The sequence below is a fragment of the Triturus cristatus genome, chromosome 8 (genome assembly GCF_964204655.1).
Source record: "Triturus cristatus chromosome 8, aTriCri1.1, whole genome shotgun sequence".
Classification (NCBI taxonomy): domain Eukaryota; kingdom Metazoa; phylum Chordata; class Amphibia; order Caudata; family Salamandridae; genus Triturus; species Triturus cristatus.
This window is the reverse complement of record NC_140591.1, coordinates 1,575,357,550-1,575,383,853: the sequence shown is the minus strand read 5'-3', so window position 1 is coordinate 1,575,383,853 and position 26,304 is coordinate 1,575,357,550. Positions and strand designations below refer to the sequence as shown.

The following is a 26,304-nucleotide window of genomic DNA, read 5'->3' as shown; positions in this document are numbered from 1 at the left end:
ACATAGGGATGAAGCTAGAAAAAATTTATATTTATCAAAATTCTTAAAGACAAGTGTATGCAACAGAAATTTAGAATGTTTCAGAATTGGGTATTTGGAGTGAAAAGAACAATTAGTCATGTAAACAGTATCTTGTACTGAAAAATCATTTAACAATAAGCATTCAACACTGACCCAGGAAGGTTTGGGTAAATCTTGGTAGTCTTTGGACAAAGCATAAAATTGACAGATCAGAAAAGCATTATGGTATCATTTAAAATCAGGAAATCTTACACCCCCTCGTTCTTGGGTCGAAGCAACTTGGACATAGCAATACGTGCATTCTTATTATTCCATAGAAATTTAGTACACAGCAAATTAATCTGGGTAAAATAATATTTAGGGATTGAGAATGGTAACATAGACAATATGAACAGTATCTGGGGAACAATCATCATTTTAATTGTGTCAAGCCTGCCCCACCATGATAAAAATAAAGGTGACCAAAGGGTTAACAAAGTGGTAATTTTACGTTTCAAAGCAGTAAAGTTATTGGATAATGTATCACGAATATTAGAAGAGAACCAGGTGCCTAGATATTTAATTGTTTGAGGACACCATGTAAAATTGGTTGAATCAAACATATGTCTATAGCAAGAAGAATTTAAGGGTAAAATCTTGGTCTTAGAGAAATTTAATTTGTAGCTCGACACCTTAGAGAAGGCCGAGATTTCCTGTAAAAAGGGGGGCAAGGAAGAGACAGGATTGGACATATAAATAAGAACATCATCTGCATAAGCAGACAGTTTAATTTGATGGGATTTGTAATACGTACCAGGAAGGGTTCTAAACATAACAAGAAAAGTAATGGGGAAAGAGGACATCCCTGACGTGTACCTCTTTGGATAGAGAAATATGATGAAAAAAGACTATTGACAAAAACACATGCTTTTGGATTCGTATATAACAATTTAACAAATGAAATAAATTTTGAACCAAAACCAAACCATTTTAGTGTGTGGATCATGAAATCCCAGTTAATTCTGTTGAATGCTTTTTCTGCATCCAAAGAGAGTGCAGCCAGTGGAGAGGGATATTTTATGCTAAGAGCAAGAATATTAGAAAACATTCTGGCATTATCAGAAGGCAGACGCCCTTTAACAAGACCTGCTTGATCTGGAGCAATGAGAAAGGGGATAGCTTTCTCTAAACGGGAGGCCAGGATTTTAGCAAAGATTTTACAATCATAATTAATTAGTGATATGGGACGATAATTTTTGCAAAAGGAGGGGTCTTTATCTGGTTTAGGGATTACAATAATAAGGGCTTCCAAAAAGGAGCCACATGCTTTAGAATTGGATATAAAAGAATTAAAAAGTTCTAATAATTTAGGGGCAAAAATTAAAGAGAAGGCCAAAAATAATTTGACTGAAAAACCAACAGGGCCTTGGGCCTTCGCTTTTTTCAAGGAGTTAATAGCATCAGTTCATTCTTGAAGAGAAATATCTTCCTCAAGTGGTTTGAAAATATTCGGAGGAGTTTAGGTTTGGGAATATCACGGAAAAAAGAAATAAAGTCTTCTTCAGAAGGCTTAGTAGTTTCTGTGTATAAGAGATTGTTGTATGATTGAAATGTGGAAATAATATCAGAATCATTTGATAGAAGTGCATTACTCAATTCTGAATGAATAGGGCCAATAGTTTTACGTTCTGATTTAATTTTTAGATAATTCGCTAACATTTTCCCTGCTTTATTTTGGCCCCCGTGATATTTCGATTTAATCTTAAGGAGGATGTTACACGCATCCATAGTAACTATTTTATTCAGGGTGGATTTAACTTTAATTAACTCTTGTAGTGATGATGAGGATTTGGATGAGTAGTAATTATGTTCTAATATTTTGAGAAGAGTAAGGGTTTCTTTATATTTAGCATGCTTAGCTATTTTTTCCTTGAGGAATAGGCAATAGTAAAGGCTCTAAAGGATGCTTTAAAAGCATCCCAATTATTGTTTAATGAGGTATCTGAGGACTTGTTAAATACAAAAAATTCCTTAATAAAGGAGGTTGCTTCTGAAATGAAATTACGATCTGATAAGAGGTGATTATTAAAACGCCATCTGCCTTGTTTGTATGTGGTGATAGATAAGTCAATAAGGGTAGAAACAGGAGCATGTTCAGAAATAAAAATAGACCCAATGTCAGACGACTGAAGAGAAGGCAACAACGATTTGGATATTAAAATATATCAATACGAGATCTAGTATGGTGCACAGGAGGAAAGAAAGTAAATTCTGAGGTATCTGGATTACACGTTTTCCATGTATCAAATAGGGGACGAGAAGAAATGGCTGATTGAAATGATTTATGGATTTTATCTGGTTTAAATTTGCAATGAGATTGTCTGTCTGAAAACGGGTCTAACCAATAATTAAAATCACCACCAACCACAATGTTAGAATTGGAAACTGACAGTAGTTTCAACTTTATAGAGTGCCAGAATTCTGGATCTGGTTTAACAGGCCCATAAATATACAAGAAAGTAATGTGTTTTTTATTAATGATAACATCAACTATTACCCAATGACCAAAGGGATCACAATCTGATGATACAATTAGTAGATTTGTGAAACAATATAGCAACACCACCATGACGATCAATAGCAGGAGAAAAAACAATTTGACTGACCCATTGGCGTTTGAGGTTAAGAGATTCTTGGTTATTACAATGGGTTTCCTGTAAAAAAGCAACCTGGGTGTTAGCTTTAGCTATACCTTTTGACGTTTGATAGGATGACCAAGACCACGAACATTCCACAAAACCACATTAACCATGACGTTGGATGGAGGGGTACATAAGGAAATAGGAACATGAGACTGCAAAAGCAACAATAGACAAAATGGAAAGACATTGGTGAATATGTGATGAGTAAAAGATATTATTAAAGGCGAAAGTTATTACAAAACAAGGTTAAGAGTGAGATACACTGTAAAGAAGAATACAAAGGAGAAGAAAAAGAGATAAAAGAAAAAAGAAATAGAAAGAAGAAAAAGAGATGAGTAAACAGACCAAGGACAAACATCCAGATCTGTATGAAGAAAAGAAAATCGAAAGAGGAGGAGCATAGTAACGCCAGAGGACACGGACTACAATATAAGGGGTAAAGGAGGAGGGAAAAAGAGAACCTCATGAAAAATAAGTAAGATAAATAGAAAAATATTGAGTAAGCAAGTTTGTTGGAGTAAAAGGTAACAATCCTAAGATGTAGAGAAGTCAAGGATTAGTATCCATTCCGTGTGATGAAAGATTATAAAGATAGAGTTTAAGCTTTCCGGGTCATCAAATGATCGTGAGCGACCATCATGTGAAATTTTGCAGAGACATGGATGGAGGATTCCATATTGGATGTTAAGACGTCTCATCTGAGGACGCAAAGCAAGAAATTCTTTGTGACGGGCATTAGTTACATTGGAGGTATCTTGAGATATGAAGAGAGTATGGTCCGACCAAATAAGATGCCTTTTAAGTCTGACAGCTTTCAAGACTTGCATCAGCTCAGTGAATTTGAGAAAAAGCATAATTATTCCACGTGGTTTATATGCGGTGGGATTTAAACGCCCCAAACAATGTGCTCTTTGTATGTTGAGGGGGCATGTTGAAGCTGGAAGAATGAGGAGTTCTGGAAGGAACTTCTGCAGAAAGTCGACCATGTCAGGACCTTCAATGTTTTCCAGAAGACCATAAAGGCGTAGATTATTTCTACGATTTTGATTTTCAAGGTCCTCAGTATAAAGTTTCAACTTATGAATTTCCTGTTCTAGTGATGGAATTTTGTTAGAGATATCTTGCAGATCGCTAACACGTTGTTCCAAATCTAGAACTTTACTTCCCCTGAAAATCCATCTTTCTTCAATCTGTTTCAGTTTTTCATTAGTAGTGGACATGAACGGCTGAAGACCACGAACCTCATCTAGGATAGAGTCCAAAACAGGATTCTGAGAAGAATGGCGGATCATTTTTATGTTGCTTTGGTTTTGTGCCAGATACAGAGGATCTGGGAGCATGGGGATCGGTAGACATTATGCTTGCAATAGGAGTCACCAAAAAATAGGAAGAAAAGTTAAGTAGCCCCAACAAACAATAATGATAATCCAAGGTTGTGGTGGTAATCCTTGCAGCAGGAGATCAGGATATGTGAGAAGCACCAGTGAGTCAAAAAGATATATGAACGATATAAGGTGCTCCTCAAAAGATAAGGAGAGGCACTTTTTATTAAGAGCGCTGCTCCATGTTCATAGCATATTTGACAGAATCAGGAAAACAACGCTGGCTGAAGTAGGATCAAGAATAACATCAAATGGATCTGTTGTCCAGATACACCATATCTTCTATGTGACAGGACTGTCACACACTCATCATTTAGAAACTCTGAGTATAAGGTAGTCGGAGTCCCGAAATACAATGGAGTTTACATGGGCACTTTAATTTCTGTCAGTGTGTATGTCACGACCCAGAATCTCAAAAATAAAATAAACTGTGCTTCCCAGTAATCACTCGTCTTCCTATAAAAAACAACATTAAATTTGGTTCCAAAATTGATACTGGCTCTAGTGATTCGGTCCAGACATTACAACTGAAGGACAACTGAGGAGCAGAGTCAGTGGCATTGATATAACCCTTTTCCGTTTTGTACTAGTTATTACTCCCAGTAGCTAAAGGAGAGCAGAGTAAGGTGGCATAACAACAGCAAGAAAAGACGCGAGCGCAGCGACCTAAAATGGTGGCTGCTTGCGTATCTGAGAGAAAAAATCCACCGCTGACTGAAAAATGCTCAGAAAGCTAAAAAATAGTCCAAAAAGCGGTATTCCGACTCACCGCATCTTCCGTGACTTAGGACCGTCACTCTCCACCTAAATAATTGGAATAGGAGGTTCAAAACGAAGGTCGGAGTCCCGCGATGTAGCGGAGCTCACAGAGGGTCTGCCATTTCCTTCGGGGCGCAAGCCACGCCCCCCACAATTCAATTTTATGATCTCATTATGGAAATGCTTTTCTCTGTCTGATTCAATTGTAACTGGGAACCCGAACCTAGGGATGAATTCCCTCAAAAGTAGTTTTGCTACAGTAATTCCATCACTCCTCCTTGTGGGATATGCTTTGACCCATCTAGAAAACAAACAGACCATTACCAGAACATACCTCAACCTATTGCAAGGCGGCATCTCAATGAAATCAATCTGCATTCTGGTGAAAGGCCCTCCTTCTCGACCTATCGTTCCTAGACTTACTACTGTTTTTCTTCCAGGATTGAACTGCGAACATATAAGACATCTTTGGCAAAGACTCTCAGCTACAAGTCTAAATTTTGCATTGTACCAAGTTTGCTTAAAGGACCGAATCATTGCATCCCTCCCTATATGTCCCAGTCCATGATACATCCGTACCATGGCAGATATCATGCTATCAGGCAGGACTGGTCTTCCATCTCGATAAACCCAAACATGGTCTGTTTCTTTTGGTGCACAACCTGCTTTTACCCACTGTCTCATTTCCTCATCTCCTGCTTCTTCCTGCAATTGCCTCACTTCTTCCCAGGTACCCACAATGTTAGTAAACATTAGAGACATAGAATTAATTTCCCTTTCTATAGCCCTGTTCACGGAATTCTGATTTCGAGCACAATATTGAGCCATATCATTGGCATATTTATTTCCAACTGCGATATAATCAGCGGTTTGCACATGGGCAGCACACCTCACAACTGCCAATTGTTTAGGCAGCTGTATTGCCTCAAGCAACTTTCCAACCACTTCAGCATTCTTTATAGGAGTTCCACTCGAAGTCAAAAATCCTCTCTACAGCCATATTTGGCCAAAATCATGCACAACACCAAACCCATACTGACTACCAGTTATCACAGTCACTCTCACATTCTTTCCAATCTTGCATGCTCTAGTCAAGGCTATAAGTTCAGCAACTTGGGCTGATTTTACTCCCTTCAGGTAAGATGCTTCCATTACTGCTGCAACTGTGCATACTGCATATGCTGCACTCAGATTTCCTTCGTCTGTTCTCAAACATGATCCATCTACAAACATCACAAAGTCACTCTCAGACAAGGGTACATCCTTTATATCAGGATGTGGTTTGGTACAGAAATCCAAAACATCCAAACAATCATGATCCACTTCATCTCTGACTTCGACATTTTCAGCATCAGGCAAAAGCATTGAAGGATTCACATTCAAACATCTCACAAGGCTCACATTTGTTGCACCTAATATGACTTTCTCATACTTAGTCAGCCGACTATGTGTCATGAACTGAGTGCGACTCCTTGTTAAAAGGATTGCCACATCATGAGGTACAAACACTCGCACAGGATATCCCATCACAATTCCCTCACTCTGTTCCAGACTCTTACAAGTACCAGCTACTGCTTTCAAACAACCTGGCAAGGCTACAGCTACAGGGTCTAACATAGCTGAAAAATATGCAATTGGTCGTCCCAATTTCCCATGTTTCTGTATCAATACAGAAAGTGCACATCCATTCCTTTCACTACAGTACAACTCAAACTCCTTTTCATAGTCAGGCATTCCTAATGCTGGCGCTTCACACAAACTGTCTCTCAATTTCTTAAAAGCTGCTAATTCTTCCTTACCTAAGTCAATGGTATCTTTCACGACACTTCTCGTCAGTCGTACCAATGGTTTTGCAATCAGGGAAAAATTACTTATCCACTGACGACAATATCCAACCATTCCAAGAAACATCCTCAATTCTCTTTGCGTCATTGGGGCTCTCATTCCTTTTACTATCTTGATTCTGTCTAATGCTATTTTCCTTAGTCCTTTTTCAATCTTGTGATCTAAATATTGTACTTCTTTCTGACAAAATTGCAATTTTGATGGTGACACTTTAAGTCCTCCATCTGCCAAATGATTTAACAATGCTATGGTGTCCATTACACAAGCTTCTCGAGTCTTCAACGCCACAAGTAGGTCATCGATATATTGGACTAGTACTGAATTTTCGGTCATTTCTAAATCTTCCAAAGACCTTTTCAATATCTGATTAAATATCGAAGGGCTTTCCGTATACCCCTGTGGGATTCGGTACCAAGCCAAAATACGTTCACCAAAACGGAATGCAAAACTTTGTTGGCTATCATGGTGCAATGGGATGGAAAAGAAAGCGTGACATAAGTCAATTACTGTGGACCATTCTGCATCATGAGGAATCTGATACAAAATCACAGATTGATTTGGTACAATAGGACAACACGATACAACTATCTTGTTTATCGTTCTCAAATCCTGCACTATCCTGAACTTACCGTTAGCCTTTTTCAGTCCCATAATTGGTGAATTACATGGACTAGTCATTATTTCTCTCAAAACCCCTTGTTTAATCATTTTCTCAATTATAGGAGTAACCCCTTCAATTATCTCTGGTGTTAATTTATATTGAGGAACATTTGGGTAACTTATTCCTTCCTTCACTGATACCTTTATGGGATCCACATTTCTCATCAACCCTAAATCTTTTCCTGTAAAATCCCAAACCTCTGCTTTCACATCAGGGTTGAATACAGCATAGGCTTCAGTAATCTCGGTTTCCATATTAGCCATAGTCATTTTATACAGTACATCTTCATCAGGGGTCTCAAATGCTATACCATCAGGGGTACAAAATATGGTGCAATTCATTTTGCACAACAGGTCTCATCCTAATAGGTATACAGGATTGGAATCACACACGACAAAGCGGTGCATTTCGGAAACTTTCCCTATATTGACTTTTACTGGTTCTGTGAGATATGTTTTGATTTGTCTGTTGGATACTCCAACCACTTGGATTGTTTCATCCGTGAGAGGAAGATTCTTAACATCAGCTGGCCTAACAGTTGATCGAGTAGCACCAGTATCTACTAGGAAAGTAATATTTTCGTCATTTACCTTTCCGTCCACAAAAGGGCCTGTCTGGTCTACCTCTAGAGTTGCGCCAAGTACGCACTCTTCCTACTCCCTTCGGCACCGTCAATAACCTTCTTCTGATTCACTCTCATCGCGTTGTAGCCAATACTGTGAAACAGCGCTAGCACGCGGCAGCTTAGTTACCTGGTCTTCGTTGTAGAATCCTGTCTCATTACTGTATTTCTGTGAATTTACGCTCTGTTGAATAGGCGGTTTTGGCACCTGAGCCTGTGGGGTAACAACCTGCTGCTGTCGCTGCGGTTGACCACTCACCTCTTTCTGCACCTGAGGATTCAATGATGCATTATCACCATTAGAATTTGGGGGAAATTTACACTCAGATTTCCAGTGCCCTATTCTTCCGCAATTATGACATGGCCATTTCTTTTTGCCTTCTTCAATATTAAATTGTCCCTTTCCTTTTCCTGTATTAAATCCAGGTTTTGGTCCTGCATTATTTGCTTGTTCAATCAATTGTGCTTCTTGTGTTTCTGCTACCTTTACTTCAATCAATCAATCAATCACTGCATTTGTAAAGCGCGCTACATACCCGAGAGGGTCTCAAGGCGCTGGGGAGGGGGGGGGGGTGCTACTGGTCGAAGAGCCAGGTCTTGAGGAGTCTTCTGAAGGCCAGCAGGTCCTGGGTCTGTCGTAGGACGGTGGGGAGAGTGTTCCAGGTCTTGGCTGCGAGGTAGGAGGAGGATCTGCCACCGGCGGTGGTTTTTCGGATGTGGGGGACTGTGGCGAGGGCGAGGTTGGCTGAGCGGAGGCTTCGGGTGGGGGTGTGGAAGCTGAGTCGGTTGTTGAGGTAGGTGGGTCTGGTGTTGTGCAGTGCTTTGTGTGTGTGGATCAGGAGCTTGAAGGTGATCCTTTTGTTGACGGGGAGCCAGTGCAGGCCTCTCAGGTGGAGTGTGATGTGGCTTCGGTGGGGGAGGTCGAGGATGAGTCGGGCCGAGGCGTTGTGGATGCGTTGGAGTCGTCTCAGGAGCTTGTTTGTAGTTCCTGAGTAGAGGGCGTTCCCGTAGTCGAGTCTGTTGGTGATGAGGGCCTGGGTAATGTTTTTTCTCGTGTTGAGGGGGATCCATTTGAAGATCCTGCGGAGCATACGGAGGGTGTTTAAGCAGGACGCGGAGACGGCGTTGACTTGCCTGGTCATGGAGAGAGTGGAGTCGAGGATGACCCCCAGGATGCGTGCGTGGTCCGTGGGTTCTGGGGCTGTGCCTAGTGACGTGGGCCACCAAGAGTCATCCCAGGCTGATGGGGTGGGTCCGAGAATGAGGACCTCCGTCTTGTCTGAGTTAAGCTTCAGTCTGCTGTCCTTCATCCAGTCGGCTATGGCCTTCATTCCTCTGTGGAGGTTAGCTTTGGCGGTGTGGGGATCTTCGTTGAGGGATATGATCAGCTGGGTGTCGTCGGCGTAGGAGATGATGTTGAGGTTGTGTTGTCGTGCGACGTGGGCGAGGGGGGCCATGTAGATATTGAACAGCGTCGGGCTGAGGGAGGATCCCTGTGGGACGCCGCAGATGATCTCGGTGGTTTTGGAGCGGAAGGGTGGGAGGTGGACGCTCTGGGTTCTGCCGGGGAGGAAGGATGTGGTCCAGGCCAGGGCCTTCTCTTGGATACCGGCGTCATGGAGGCGTGCTGATAGGGTGCGGTGGCAGACCGTGTCAAAGGCTGCTGATAGGTCCAGGAGGATGAGGGCGGCTGTTTCTCCTTTATCCATCAGGGTCCGGATGTCGTCAGTGGCAGCGATGAGGGCGGTCTCGGTGTTGTGGTTGCTGCGAAAACCGGATTGGAAAGGGTCCAGGATGTTGTTAACTTCGAGGTAGTGGGTCAGCTGTTTGTTGACAATCTTCTCGGTCACTTTTGCCGGGAAAAGGAGCAGGGAGATGGGCTGGAAGTTCTTGAGGTCCTTGGGGTCCGCCTTGGGCTTCTTCAGAAGGGCGTTGATCTCGGCATGCTTCCAGCTTTCTGGGAAGGTTGCTGTCTCGAAGGAACAGTTGATTGTTTTCCGGAGGTGGGGCGCGATGGTTGCGCTGGCTTTGTTGAAGACGTGGTGAGGGCAGGGGTCCGGAGTGGATGGAGTTCATGGTTTTGATGGTGTCTTCATCGCTGACGGTCAGGCGTCTGGTGCGAGTGGTAGTCGCAGGGGTGGTGCACTTGGTGGTGGGTGCGGGGGGTTGGAGTTGAAGCTGTCATGGATGTCGGTGATCTTGCGGTGGAAGAAGGTGGCCAGGGAGTCGCATAGGTCTTGAGATGGCGGGATGTCGTTTGTGTTGGAGCTGGGGTTGGAGAGTTCTTTCACAATGCTGAAGAGTTCTTTGGTGTTGTGTGTGTTGTTGTCTAGGCGGTCCTTGAAGGTGGTCTTCTTGGCGGTCCTGATGAGTTGGTGGTGTCTGCGGGTGGCGCTCTTGAGGGCTGTGTGGTTGTCTGGTGTTCGGTCGTGGAGCCATTTCTTCTCCAGCTTCCGACAGGTGTGCTTGGAGATCGAAAGGTCCTCGGTGAACCAGACGGCTTTCTTGTTGGTGTGGTTGGTTGTAGAGGTCTTGAGAGGGGTGAGGGTGTTGGCGCAGTCGTTGATCCACTGTATGAGGTTGGTCACGGCAGTGTCTGGTTCGGTGGGGTCGGTGGGTGGTCTCAGGGCGAGGGCGGTAGTCAGTTGGTCCTCGGTGACCTTGCCCCAGCAGCGGCGTGGTAGCTGTTGGGTGCGGTGGTGTGTGGTGGGTTTTCTGAAGGGGAAGTGGACGCATCTGTGGTCGGTCCAGTGTGGTTCAGTGGTGTGGTTGAAGGAGACGTGGGGGCTTGCGGAGAAGATGGGGTCGAGTGTGTGTCCAGCGGCGTGGGTAGGTGTCGTTACGAGCTGTTTGAGTCCGAGGTTGGCGAGGTTGTCGATCAGGGCGATGGAGTTGGCGTCGTTGTTGTTCTCGAGGTGGAAGTTCAGGTCCCCGAGTTGGATGTAGTCCGTGGAAGCGAGGGCGTGAGTGCTAATGAGATCGGAGATGGTGTCACTGAACTGTGGGCGGGGTCCGGGAGGTCTGTAGATGAGAGTTCCTCTGAGGGTGGTGTTGGGGTCGGTGTGGATCTGGAAGTGCATGTGCTCGGCGGTGGGGAGGGTGTCATCAGTGTTTGTTGAGATTTTGATGGAGTCTTTGTGGATGATGGCGATTACTCCTCCAACTCCGTTGGTGCGGTCTCTGCGGGAGATCTTGTAGCCCTGTGGGATGGCTATGGCGATGTCTGGTGCTGAGGTGGCGTTCAGCCAGGTCTCCATCAGGAAGGCGACGTCGGGGGCGGTGGAGTCTAGGAGGTCCCAGAGTTCGATGGCGTGCTTGCGAGCGGAGCGGGTGTTGAGGAGGATGCAGCGGAGGTGGTTGGGTTCTCTGGTTGGTGGTGTGGCGGGTTGGATGCTGTTGAATGTGCAGTTCTGGCAGGTGAAAGGCCCCTGGGTGCGTTTCAGGGTGGCCTGGTAGCAGGAGTGGTCTCGTCTGGTGTCGAGTGCATGGAGGGTGCTTGCGTCATAGTGCAGTCTGGTGTTGCGGGGGTGCAGGGTCCAGGGGTTCTGGCGCTGGGTGCGGTCCAGGCACGGATGGGCGCAGACGGGCTTGCCTCAGGCGCACCTTCGGCGCGCCAGCGGCACGCCTGCTGCACGCGCCCGCTGTGCGGCCGCTTCGTGGCCTCCATATGAGGGCAGAGGGAGGGAGGAGCAGCTGGGAGGTGGGAGCAGGGCGGGTAATGGGAGTGAAGGGGGCGGGGCCGCAGGGGCTCAGTGGCGGGGGGAAAACCCGGGGAAAATCCTGGGAAAACCGGGGAAAAAACGGCGGGAAAAGACGGCGGGAGAGGGACAACAGAGCACAGGGGTACAGAAAGCAAAACACAGGGGCACAGAATGAAAAAAAAAAAAAAAGTGGCACAGAAAGCTAAGCGCAGGGGTACAGAATAAAAAAGGGAGCGAGCACTCAGGCGGCAAAAGCGGCAACGGAGGTTCAACCTACAGGGGGCTGCGTGGCGGATGGGGGGAGCGACCAGCCTGGTGACTTGTGCCCACATAGCCTTTTCTTTTAATTTACGCTGCTTGGCCTCAATTTTATCACTAAAATACTTTTCATGTCTCAATACTTCATCTATTTTCTTATTTTGCCAATCCACTGTATGCTGCTTGATCGTTTCACCAATTTCAGGACGTAAACCACATACAAATCTATAAACAAATTGACTTAAATCCTTTTCATTTGAAGCTTAAAGGCAAGGATTACCCTTTCATAATATGCGTGTACTGACTCCTTAGCTTCTTGATGAGTTCGATCTATTTTTACCCAATCAGTCTCTTTAGGAGGTACTTTGTTTTTCAAAACGATAATTACTTGTTCATATTTTCTCATTACTTCTGGATCAGGGGCACCTGTCTTTGGATCCCTAGGGTACTCTTTTGTAGGCCAGTCTATCATAAGTTTGCACTTTGTCCATAGATCTGCTGGCACTATTATGTCAAATAGACTATTCAAATCGATCCACAAAACTTTTGATAATTTTACAAATCTATCCACTTGTCTATTCCACTCGACTGGCTTTTCGCGTAGTCGAGGGAAATCATTTGTAAATGACAAAATATCTTGCCTAGTCCAAGGAACATGTACATATCCTCCTCCTGGAATTTCTCTCATAGGGCATTCTGTCACTATTTTTTCCTTTTCTCTTACAGGGGGGCTGGACTGTTCCCATGAGGCACAGGGTCAGACTGATTTGCATATGGCCATGTCTGAACTGGGGTGGCAGAGTGGGCTAAAGAACAGTGATGGATTAAACCCAGATCGGTTGACTGGGGGTGAGTGCTTGCAATGCTCAACACTCCGTCCATCATTTCCTTTGGTTTTTGCTACTACAGAATTATGACACTAGTTAACAAAGTAGCACTTCCCTCTACTTTATCCTTCTAACAAGCTTAGGGAAACCCTATTACCTTTCCAGTGATAAGCGTTATCAGAGCTCCTTTTGGACTCCTGGTACTTAAGACCAAAATTTCATAGGTGACCTTCGCTACCATACACTTCTCACATACAGAAAATATCCCTAATGGCAACACACGGCGATGTTACCGTGTCGAACCCAGATAATGCGTCGTGCAACTCCAATTGTTACACGTTTTCCCCGTGTACCTTCAGGGCAACAACAAATCCGTCTTTCCCGAGAGCAGCGCTTACCTCTGCCCTACTATGGAAACGTTACAAACTTCTGACTTCCTACATCCCAGAAGCCGCCAAACAACATAGAACTCGACGCGACTCCACATAGAGTGTTAATACATAAACCAATTCTTATCCACAATCAATAATCAACAAGCTATTTACAAGCAATATTCACTGAACCAAAACAATATAACCATCATACTGCTACCAGAAAAACAGAAGCAGCACCGAAACCCTGGTAACAGGCAAACCAAAGCCTCACCAATATCCTCCCTTCAGCAGACCAGTCGTCACCCTAACTTATTCACACACACATTCAATGGTGGGTCCCATAACACCAACACTTAAACACTAACCATTCACCCAGTCTGCACACACAGTTGGAAGGATGAGCGGTTCAAACGCTCAACATGTGGGGGAAACACCTTATAACCCATAGGGAAAGAAAGTTAATTTACAAAATATACATCATTACCCTTCTGCCTACAGATCCTTAATCCTTAACATCAAGGCACTCCCTCCATGTGGTCAATGAACCAAATAGTTGGATTGGTTGACGTGATTTAGAACCAGATAAAACACATTTAAGATTTTAATCTTACCTTTCTCAATAAACCACAAACTCATTTCATACTTAACAAAAAGCACAACTACGGCTGACCACTGGTTCAGCACCTCAATCCTTGTTTATAGGTTAAACAAGAGTCCTGTGCACAATTCTTCCAGAGTCCGCCGCAGAGGGACTCCAATGTAATCCAGATGAAAACTTTTTATGACAGAAAAAGAGGAAGGTGCACCAGTAAGAAGTCCAAACTTGATATAAAGTCTTTTAAGTTTCTTTTATTCTAATATATTTTTCTAAAAAGAGAGGTCAGCCAACGCGTTTCGTTTTTAACACAAGAACTTCTTCAGGGCAATACAATAAATGGTCCTAGTAATCAATGGAAATTAACATATAATTAATCCCAATAGACGATTCTCAAGAACTGTAACTGTGAATAGTACACAATCTATATAAGTGATGCAAGTCGCATGAGAAGTGAAGATCATCAAAGAATATATATTTCAAAAATATCCATGCGATTAAAATTTGGAGAATCCATAATACGAGTCCACACATGCCTCGCAGAGCGATGGCAGCGCATTGCACTGCAACGCTTTATACGAGACCTAAAAACGTAGTTGCATAGTGTTTAGTGTAGATGATGGCCACTGGACATTTGTCTTTGACCTCCAGTTAAATGACAGAAGGAGAAGATAGCATGGCAAAGAACTAGGTGGGAGTGATCCCTTTTATATCATCAGAGAAAACCATGACAAAAGAAAACTTGATATGTACGTGACCTAACAATATAAGATACTACTTTATAATGTGACCTGACTGTACATCTGTTTACATTTTAACTTTGCTTTGGTTGTCTTGGTCAAGTGGTAAAGGTGAAAGGCTCAAAGGGTGGTGGTGGCAGCACCACTAGTGGGAATATCAGCAGTCCGGGAGGATTTCAGTGTTTCAGTGTGCATAAGTGTGACTTTCCCCAATTGCACCAAAAGTTGCCCATTTATTGAAGGTGCAGGCCCTATTCTGACATTAACTGGCTCAAGTAAAAAGGCTAAGTGAAGGTTGCTTGTCCTCTTTTGTCTTTTATTGGCTTGAGCTATTGGCTTGAGTTAAAAGCTAAATACAAGTAGGAGGCTAAAGGAAATATCTGTTCCCTGTCAGTAGGAGTAACTGGATCAAGAGATGCCAACACAAAGGAAAAGGCTTGGTAAGTTGCAAGTGGCTCAGACAAAAGGGAGAGCCGGAGACAGTAGCAAAGGGGCAGTTGCTACATTTAAAGAAGCTAACAGGAACAAGAACATGCCAAGCTTCAATATTAACGCTAGTGGGATTTCTCAATTAGATGACGTCCTGCTTACTCAATCTCTCCAGGTACACACTCTAACAATGTCCTTAGACTCCTCAATAAAGGACTTTGTCAGGAAACATGTTAAAAACAATAAGTTACATGAGTCATTAGTTTAGATGATGCTACAGGCACTTCGTCTTGTTAGTTAACTGCATATGTCAAGGAGCATTTGTAACTGGAGCTGGAGAGCCTGGAATTTTCAGATGGCATTGTGATTAGAGAGCACTGTTAAATCTCCTCGCCTTGTTTCCTTCGAATGTCTCAAACAAGCCAAGTAAAATTGGAGGGTGAGAATGCATCAGTTTCTGAGGTGAAGGCGGGAGGGGAGCGTATAAAAGTGACTTGCTCCTCAAACTAATTGGTAACTTCAGTAGGCCTCATTCAAATATGGGAAATTAGCAAATATTACTCAAAAAGAAGTAAACATTTTGGCTTCTAACTCAATGTCTCCAACCACTAGGCATTTACCAATTTTGGACGTTCTTCTCCTAATAAAAAAAAAGCCTACTATGGCATTCTGGAATCTATGATTTTGACACAGTCAGGCATAGTAAAGAAGATTGCTCATGAACTGAGAACCATTAGCTCATGTATGCTAACCCTAGTAAGGCCAGTATTGATGCTGGAAGGCAGAGTTACGGTGGAAAGAAATGACAAAAAGAGGGAGGGGGATTGTGAACCGGATATGTCTCTAAGTGGCCAATGTTAGTAACAAGTTTTGCCTTCTGCGTAATATGCCCAGCAAAGAGTAACTCAACTCAATCAATTGATGGCAAAATTACATAGACACTGTTACAATTAGTAAGGTTTTACAATATTTGTGTAACACTGAAATAACTTAGTGTTATTAGTTTCTGGACACACAACCCAGTTGCTCGACCTAAGGCTAGCCGCTGACGACGCTCCTCTCATGCAGCTTTTCCCCACAGAAACTTACCTTCTCAGACACTTCTTCTCAGAATTTCTTCTAAGTCTTAAAATAAGTGCTGACTGGGCACATTCCACTATGTGTATCTGAGCCTCGCTCCATCGCATTTGGCCATATTTTTATACGTTGACCCAGTCTTGTGTGGCTAGATGTTTGTTTTTGGTGCTTTGAACTTTTAGATGCTTCTTTTTACTAGAATATTTAATACATTTATAACTCCAAGTAGACTAATTGGATTTTTGCTGTTTTGGTGTCAAATATTTTATTGAAAGTTACCCAGTTTTTCTAAATTTGTTTGGGATTTTTCTTGTGTTGTGTTTTTGCTTATTAACTGTTTATGTGCTGCATAAATACTTTACACATCACCTCTAAGTTAAGCCCGACTGATTTTTGTGCCAAGCTACCCAGGGTTAAGATCAGGTTAATGTTGTGACTCTGTGTGGTTTACTCTCCCAGGGATTGTGGCTGTTGCTTGACCAGGGCTCACACCCCAGTCAACCAACAACCCAATTTCTCACACTTCCTTATTTAAATCTGGGAACATTAAGAGCAGGGAAGGATTGAGGGAATGGATAAACAAATCAAAGACAGTCATCAGACAGTTAGAAACATGCCTGTGTCTAAAATACAACATCCGGGTTATGAGCTACACAGTACTGAGGGAGTGCAAGTGCAGTGCCATGCAGTATCAACCCTTCATTACTATGCAATTAAACCTCATGAAATGGTGATCCACTGTATGGATCCGGTATGACCAGGTGGACATCTGCATGACATTCGCAATTGCATAGATTTGAGTGCTCATATTTAACATGTTGCATAAAACAAAACTGTGGTGGGTTTATATGCTGACAAAGTATTATTAAATATTATCAACAAACCTTAGGCCTCATTTTCTTCTTTTTAATTATTGAATCCTGTCTGGTAAGAACAGTTTTTTTTTACTTACTCTCTTTATTTTACATGATAGCTAGCATTGGCGGTTGACTTTAGGAGCCCATTGCCCGTTTGCCGGTGCCACAGAAAATCATCTGGTAATGCTGTCTGCAATAGAGTTATATGATGATTACTATTGGGTCATAAAAGGTCCTCTTAGAAATGAGGAATTCCATATTTCCATGTGTTTTCACAACTCAAGATTTTGCCTCCTTGGAGTAAATCAAAACTCCAGAAAGAAACAACTGAGTTTATAATAAGTCCATGGACCTTGTCATTTTCATGGCATAAGTAACAGGAATTTCAAGCAACATCAGTAAAAAAAGGGCAACTGGTAATGAGGCTCTTTAAATGACCAGTTCAAAATGCATTTAACATGTTTGGTTGAATTGACATTAGTGTTTGAATTAGTGCCAGCGTACAAATGGTTCTGATAATGTTTGATTTGTTGTGGCTGAAATGTTGTGGGATCCACCTGCAGTTTGTAGTGGTAACTGCCTCAAGAACTAAATGCAACTCGTGAAACACAATCAAACTTAATGCACTGCTCTCTGGAAATTAATTGGAAAGATCATGAAAAGATCATGAAACATGGGCCCAGGGATTTCCAGCACTGGTAGCCCCGTCAAGCGCCATGAATCTCAGTTTGGACTAACACGTTTAGTGCCTGTTTCCCACATCACCACATTGAAATTCAAAATCAAGGAAATAGTTCCTTGTCTGTCTGCAACACCATTCATCGCTCATGGAGTTCAAGACATCTGAAGGAGGCGTCCATACCACCGGCAAAGAAATGCCAGAATCGGAGAAAAGCTATTTTTCCAGGAAGTCATATGACAGGTCCTTCACCATGAGGACACTACAATAATTAACACTAATGAAGTTCCATTATAACTGCACAATTACTATAACAACACAACATACACAAAGTTGTGATACCGCCTAAAGATGGTGCTAACTTTGACAGTCCTGGAATGAAATGTAAATTTTATTGAATTATTTGACACCAAAACAACAAAAATCCAATTTGTGAAACCGAAATTATGAACTTTAAAGTTTTAACCTCTTCAGTGCCCTGCCCTTTCCACGCCCTGTGCCGGGCGTTGCATTAGCGGGCGGGGTTCATGACGAGATAGTCTCGTCATGGGCACAGCGCAACCGCGCTCCATGACAAGACTATCTCGTCATGGGCACTGAAGGGGTTAAGTTTCAAAATAGTGCCTCAAAGATCAAAGCACCAACCGCAGACTTTGAGTTGCATGCGGCAAGGTCAAAGTCACACATTAAGTCTGACCATGATGGTGCACACTTCGGATGCAAAATGTGCATCTTACCATTGGACTTAAAATAAAGCTTGAAGAAAAATGTCTGAGAAGATAAAGTCCAGTGAGGAAAGGCTGCAAAAGTGTCCCAGGAGGGAGCGTCGTCGTTGGATGGCCTAGGTCGAAAATGAGGTGAATATTTCTATGTTCAGACATTCAGAAGGTTCTTGAATAAATTGATTTGTATTTTTTGCTTCCTCAGCAGGAAATAATGAGTGTGTTGTCTTATTAAATTAATATTGTGACATACAGTGGTTAACAGTCACTAAACGTACTATATACTAGTGTCGTGTTGCTGAAGCATTTGGGGAAAACCTAGGCCCAAAGTGAAATTTGAAAGAGTAATTGAGGGGCTAAAGGAAGCACCCTCATGAAATTAAGTTAGGAAATGATTATTCAAAGAAGTTATTTAGACAAGATATACACTTTATATCCAGTGCAACAGGAATAAAATCAGTCTAAAAAAAACTTTGGAGGTATCAAAACAAAAAAAATGTGAATAAATGATCTGCTCACAAGATGCTATGCAAGCAGCTGGAAGCAAATGAATATGATTAAAAAATCATTGGCAAGCCAAAATGTTTCGCCTATAGAAGAGCTTTTGTGATTTTGCCATATTGCACACCATTGTAGCTGCTGTTCAGCACGTCTAAAAGTTAGTGGTGTTAAGTGTCCTAGAGTGGAGTGGGGGGAGTAGAGTGTCATAGACTGGATTTTCTGGAGTAGAGTGTTGTAGAGTGAAGTGGGGTAGTAGAGTGTCATAGACTACACAAGGAAGGGGAGAGAAACAGAGGCTCTCTAAAGGGTTTGACACTGACCTCAGAAATGGATTACAGGACAAACCCCTCCAGTCCTGTATGCATTTCATAGGGTTTACATACCCCCTCCCCCCGGTTAAATCTAGATATCAGCCTTCACACCGATTCAGGATCAAGACCAAGAAAATAGATTTTTCTTTTCATCAATGTGCAAACTGGTAAAGATATCCTTTCCGCATTTGGAAACAATATATCTTCGGGCCCTGATGAAGTGACATGTTGTCGTGAAACACGTGTAGGCCTAAGAAGAACTCTTGAATCAATAACAATAAAAACACTCTTGACTTGTTGGGCTTGTAGATTGGATTGGCGTGAGGTGGTCTGGAGAGGGGTGGATTAGAGTGGGGTGGAGTGGAGTAGATAGGAATGGAGTTGGATAACGTGGACTTGAGTCGGGTGGAATGGAGTGGGGTAGAATGGAGTGGGTTGAATTGGACTGGCATCGGGGAAGGTGGGGTAGATTGGACTGGAGTTAATTGGATTGCAGTTGGTTGGAATGGATTGGAGTGAGAGGGATTGAGTGGGATGGATTTGATTGGGATGAATTGAATTGGGGTGGAATTAATTGGGATGGGGAAAGCTATATTTGGGTAAGGTGAATTGGATTGAGGTGAATTGGATTCGGGTGGGGTGGGGTGGAATGGAGTTGGGTGGGTTGGATTTGGCTGGATTGGTGAGGATCTGTTTGGTTTGGGGTAGCTTGAATTGGAGTGGGGCAGACTATTGGGGTTAGTTGGGCTGAAATGGAGTGGTTGGATTGGAGTGGGGTAGATTGCAGTGGAGAGGATTGAATGGGTTGGATTTTTTAGATTGGAGTGGGCAGATTGTTTTGGATTACAGTGGGGCAGATGGGAGTGGGATTTAAGGGGCCCAATTCACAGAACTAACTTAAGACAAAATCCTAAACTTACTACTTTTGGTATTCACAGAAGACACTTAGTAGTAGTAAAGTTAGGATTTTGTCTTAAATCTGTCTTAAGTCTGTCTTAACTCTGTCCTAAGTTTGTCTTAAGTTTGTCTTAAGTCTGTCTTAAGTCTGTCTCAAGTTTGTCTTAAGTCTGTCTTAAGTCTGTCTTAAGTCTCTCTTAAGTCTGTCTTAAGTCTGTCCTAAGTTTGTCTTAAGTCTGTCTTAAGTCTGTCTTAAGTAAGTCTTAAGTCTGTCCTACTACTTTTGGTATTCCCAGAAGGCATTTAGTAGTAGTAAAGTTAGGATTGTGTCTTTAGTTTGACTTAAGACAGACTTAAGACAACATCCTAACTTTACTGCTACTAAATGCCTTCTGTGAATACCAAAAGTAGTATGTTTAGGATTTTGTCTTAAGTTAGCTCTGTGAATCGGGCACATAGTTTTAGATTTAATTGGGGCAGATTTTTTAAATTGGAATGGGGCAGATTGGTTGGGACAGATTTTTTGGGATTGAAGTGTGGTGGATTAGAATAGGGTGGATTGGGAAAGTGGGGTAGAATGGATTGGGGTGAAGTGGTTTGGAATGGGTAGATTGGATTTAGCTGGATTGGGGTGGATTGTGTTGGTGCAAGGTGAATTTGACTGGAGTGGGTGGATTGGGGTGACTCGGATTGGATTAAAGTGAGGCAGATTAGCGTGGGGAAGATTGGAGTGGGGCAGACTACAGTGGGGCAGATTGTTTTGCATTGAAATGGGGCAGGCTGAAGCGAGGTGGATTAGAATGGGGCATATTGTTTTGGGGCATATTGTTTTTGATTGGAGTGGGGTGGATTATAGTGGTGAGGATGTATGTGGTGTAGATTGTTTTGGATTGGAGTAGGGCAGATTGTTTTGGATTAGTGTTGAGCAGAATATAGTAAGGCAGGTTGTTTGGATTGAGTGGGGCAGACTGTTTTCGATGGAGTGGGATAGATTGCTGTAATTTGGAGTGGGGCAGATTGGAGTGGGATAGAACGGAGTGGAGCAGTCTGGAGTGGTGTAGATTGTTTTGCATTGGAGTAGGACAGATTGGAGTGGGGCAGACTGTTTTGGATTGGATTCAAACAAATTGGTGTGGAGTAGATCATTTTAGACTTGAGTGGGGCAGATTGTTTTGGATTGGAATAGGGCAGATTGAAGTGGAGCGGATTGTTTTGGAATAGGGTAGATTGTTGTGGAGTGGGGCAGAGTGGAGTGTGGAATATAGGAGTGGGGCATATTGTTTTGGACTAGAGAAGAGCAGATTGTTTTGGATTTGAGTGGGTTCGGTTGGAGAATTTGAGTGTGATGGACTGAGTGGATTGGAATGGAGTGGGTGGTTTGGATTGGAGGACTATACTTTGCATTGAGTTAGGTGGAATTGTGTGGAGTGAGTTCGGGTAAATTGTAGTAACAAGCATTTGCAATGCAAACGGTCTCGCCTTTGGGACCTTATATGTATTTAACTATGCAGCACATTAGCTTGTGTGCTGAAACATCTACTGTTCTTTAACATGGAGGGAAAGTAAGCACCTAACTCCTTGACACAGCATTTTTGGGAACACATAGAGAGAAATATTGCCTTGAAAAAAAATTACTGTCTATGGGTGTTTGTGGAAGACAATTTATATAGACTGGAAACTAGAGAATGCTAAAGTGATTCTGGTATTTCACTGACCTCTGCTAAATTACAAACTAAAGTATATTCAGGAGATGTTGAATGCTAGACCTAAAAATGCTTTGTATTGGCTGGAGTTTCCTGAACTTTTTGATTTACTAACAGCGAGGGGCCAGAACGACCTTCCTATGGTTTTAAAGCCTCAACACAGATTTTAACCCATTTTAGATTAAATATTGTGCACTTCCTGTTTGCGTCCCTAACTGTGGTACTTGGTTTGAAACTGTTGTTGAATGCCCCAGCACAATTATAATGCACAGAGCACTTTGCACTTTGCACCCTGCAACGCTATGCGAGACCTAAAAAATTAACAGTATAAGTGATATGGCATTCTGCTGGTACTACTGTGGTCTTGAAGCAGTGGTTACCTTCTCTCTGAAAGTCTTCAGGGGCACATATTTATCGGTATGGAAAACGTGAATTGTCAGGATCTGAATCTAGATTTGGGAGGTGAAAAAGAACAAGCATTGGTAGAGTCAACGGATCTTTTATAAGACTGAGGAAGCCAAATAGTAGAGCTTTTTGGCTCTGTCAGTTTTTTGCTATCTTGTACATATCATGTACATAGAATTGTGCAGACTTGTGCAGCATGGCGTTAAGGAGTTGGTGGCTAACAAATTGGTGGTCGCAAACAATTGATACAAAGCATTCAGAATCACTTTGGACTGCTAAACGGCTTCGCAGATTAGACAGACAAAAAATATATGATGCTCTTACAGTGCCATCTGGGGCAGTGAGATTCCAATGCACCTAAATAGAATTAGAGAGGAGACGCTTCAGTGTGATTCCGAGTCTCTTCTGAGACCGTGGCGGGAAGTCACGGTGGAAATGCAGAGACTGAGGTAAAAGAAAACATTCACATCCATAGTAGAGAATGCCCTTCAGTACTCCCCCACCCCGCAGCCATGGGGTTTGAATATTATAATTACACCACAAACGTTAAACACAAAGCACGCAGACCTGCTATTACACTGTCCAAAAGGAATTGTTTCATAAACCCCATAAACACCTGCAATACTTCCAGGCGCAGGAGTGACTCAGCAGCCCCCCATGGCTGGCAGAGGTGGCTCCGTTATGCTGGGGTCCTGCTCGCGAGCTAGGATGGCACGTGGCAGAAGGCTACCTACGACGACATCCCAGGCACGAATCACGGCGGAGACAAGGCTTCCCAAGACAGCTGCCCCGGCCGGCGCGAGAAGTCTCCGGTTCTTCCACTCCACAGACACCAAGTCAGAGCGAGAGAGCTCACTCTCAGGCAAGGACTTCTCTCACACTGCCAATTTACGTTTACAGGATCCCTGAGGGGAGAAGAAAGTACATGAGCTGCCTGTCAGCAGCCGCACAAGGGCACTATTTGTCTGATGAAGGCCTAGCGTTCGGGGGTGCACAGTATCCCCTGAGGCATGCACGCACGTGTGCAGGCAGACGATCACAGCAGAACACCGAGCATCCGGGCAGCCTGGGGCAAAGTAACAAGCATTGGCAATGCAATAGGACTCGGATTTATGCGAGACCTATTGCATTGAAAACGGGAGTGCAGACAGGCACAAGAAGGCACAAGCACAGGAGGGGGGCGTGGTGCCCCAAGAAGTCAGGGACTGCGGTAGGGGAGGTAGGGAGGGACAGGAAGAAAGTAGTCTGTGCAGTAAAGGGGCCAGTAGCCATGGAAGGATAAAAATGACTGACATGGCTGTCATGGGGAGGGACTAGCAAGCTTGAAACCGATCGAAAGGCAACATTTATAATCTAAGCCAATGAAGAAGATGGGCCGGAGAGTGGGAGGAGCTTCCACGAAGCTTCCACACTATAGTGTATACTGTATGCCTCACATTGCGATGGTAGCACATTCGTGCTGCAACGCTAGGCGAGACCTAAAAAGGAGGTAAATTGCATATGTGGGAAAATAGAATCTGCTATACTGTAGGGAGAGCAAGTATGTAAACAGGTGGAAATGGGTGAAGCGTTTGGAACAGGGTGTGAGGAAAATAATGAATACCAGTGGGAATGCTCTTGCATTTGGTAAAAATGCAGTGCTGAGTGGCAAGAGAAGGGTGAAAATTCCAGGGGAGAAATTGTCATTTTCTAGGAGAGGTCTGAGATGTAAGAAGACTCAGCTAGGGGGTCTAAAAATGTGAAAAATAGGAGAGCTCTGAGGGTAGTGCATTCGCCCGGGATCAAAATATGTGGAAAGGGGCCATGAGGCCAGTGAAACTCCAACAACCTGCTCCCAGACATGACACTATTATTAGAAACTTTGTCGAAGACCCCCTAAGGGGATCACCCACATTTTGGAAGGTTGATCAGAAAAGTACGCTCTTGTACCCATATGTCTAAAGTGTTGGGAAAAAACAAACAAATGGAAACTCCTGAATAGATCAGATTTGCTGAAGGCTTTCATGAATTTTCTCTCCCTTGCTGATATTACATCAATAAATATTAACCAAGTGGCTATTTAGCAAATTCTAAATGGCAGAGAAGTCACAACATTTGAATTTTACTCTCGCTTGTTTGCAAATTGAATTAAATATAATACCAAATTCTGAGACAGAACTTAATAGTACCAGCCTACGGTGTGTGTAAGAAGAGCAGATTGAGAAACTGTTGGTAAAAAATCCTTTTTGAAATGATCATGCCAGCTTGAGTAAACCATACATTAGTTTAGCATTGAGAGAGGAGGATGTAATGCCCCAGAGGCAGTCCGTGGGATAATTATGAGGAAGTCTAGAGGTAACAGCAGCCAGTAGAACAATGGATAATTCAAAGAAGATTTCACCATCTAGTAAGCGTTTTACATGTTTAAGTTCTATCCAGGAGAAATAACCTTCCTGGCTGTGACAAGTGGACTGGGCAGTTGGGTGTTTTATCCTGGAATGTAGATTGATTACATAGGTACGCTTATTTCACTAAATTATGAAAGAGTAATGACGTAACTGTATTAGAGAAGGATCTGCACTAATGTTGCCCACACTTTTTTCTGATGTTAACACTGGTTTCTGGCTATAGTCTGGCTGGGTCCATGCTAATCAGGGCCCCAGTCTCTCTGTTCTCTCTAAACAACTTGGAGTGCATATTAGATGCACTAGTGATTGGATACTGTGGTACCTTATGAGCCCCTAGTATATGGTACCTTAGGAACCAAGCGCATGGGTACTTCACAGGCCTACCAGGGGCTGAAGCATGTATTATGCCACCCCTGGGAAGCAGACTAAATCTGACACCACAGGCCTGCTTCCGCACCCTCGGTGAGGTAGTGTAGGCACTCCTCACTGAGGTATAGGTTCCCTAAATCTCACCATACATACACATGTAAACACATCAGTCACCCCTAAGGCAGGCCCTATCAATCCTGAGGGCAGGGTGCTTGGTTTACAATGTGAGGGGGTGCCTCTGCCTGAGCAGGACCCCTCTGCAGCTGGTGGAGTCTATTCTCTGTGGCTGTTTGTGGATGCGTTTAAACCATATACTCTTAAGTGCATTTTAACCTACCGGTAAATGCTAACTTTGGAATTACTGCATCAAAACATGTTGTGTTTGGTGTCAAACAACTTGGAATCATACCCTGACACCAGGAACTGGTGTGGGAGTATGATCCCACCCTTCTAGACGGGAAGACATGTACCTACTGTGGAAACACGGTAGAAATCTGAAAGAGCCCTGGCATCACAAAATGAATGCCACCAGTACAGACACTGGGCTGCCCTCCTGCTGCTGACTGAAATTCGCAGTGGAGGAGGCCCAACAATAGGCATCCTGTCAGAGGGAGGTGTAACCACCTTCCAGACAGGATTTAGTGTATTGGGGCTGGGTGGGTGCACTCCTAGAGTGCTTTGAAGTCTGCACTGGGGAGCATTAGGCTCCTCTGTGCATATGCCAGCTCAAACCGGTTCAGGGGCTACCTGCCCCTGCTCTGGTGTGAAACTGGACAAAGGGGAGTGGGTGTAACCACCCACTCCCCTGACCCTCCCAAAGGAGTGGTCATAGAGCTAGTCCCTTCCTTTCCTTTAGTATAAGATAGGGAAACCTTGCCATTGCAAATTAGATTTCCCTGGATGACGCTCTACAAGAAGAATCCTGGCCCTTCAACGTTCCACTACCTTTGGAAGACTGAAGAATCTCCCTTGGGGTCAAGGAGTGACACCCCTGTTTGGCAGGCACCAAAAAATGTAATCAACAGTCGCAAAAGTTCCCGCTCCCGCTGGAGTCCGAAGTCCCTGCAGCCCCCGGAAGTAGATTTCCTGACTTCTCGACAGCCATTGTGAGTCCCCAGGAAAGCTGAGGTGAGTGGACCCCACGAGTGATGAGGAACAGCAATACCCAGGTACCGTGCACTATTGTCAAGTGCAACCCCTTCACAACATTCTATGAACTTGTGCATTGGACCATGTATGGTCCAAGCCTCCAGCAGGATTTCCTTCGAAAATCAGAGGCCTACCTCGTCCCGAGTGACCGTGGGCTCCTGTGAAGCAAATCCTCATGAGGCGGCTTTGAGATCCCTTGCTGGCTGGCTTGTGGGTCCCCTGAAGACTTTCTTTTCAAACCAAAGGGCTCCCCTGGTTGCTCCAGGTCTTCCCTGACTTTCCCTTGCTGGATGAGTCCCTCAGACCTTGCTGGTCTGCACCGCTGACTTTCTTCACTTTCCATGAGACTTGC

General features: G+C 43.6%; 1 protein-coding gene across 3 annotated transcripts in view; it reads right to left on the bottom strand.

Moving 5' to 3' along the window:
- LOC146806221 (glycolipid transfer protein-like) overlaps positions 1-26,304 on the bottom strand; it is a 613,768-nt gene that overhangs the window by 119,973 nt on the left and 467,491 nt on the right. Inside the window, exon 1 of one of the 3 annotated variants that reach the window (XR_014967983.1) lies at positions 2,667-2,687. The exons of the other annotated variants lie outside the window; for them this stretch is intronic. The gene's annotated coding sequence lies outside the window, so the exon portion shown is untranslated. Of the gene's footprint in view, positions 1-2,666; positions 2,688-26,304 lie in introns of those variants that run through there. 3 annotated transcript variants of the gene reach the window in all.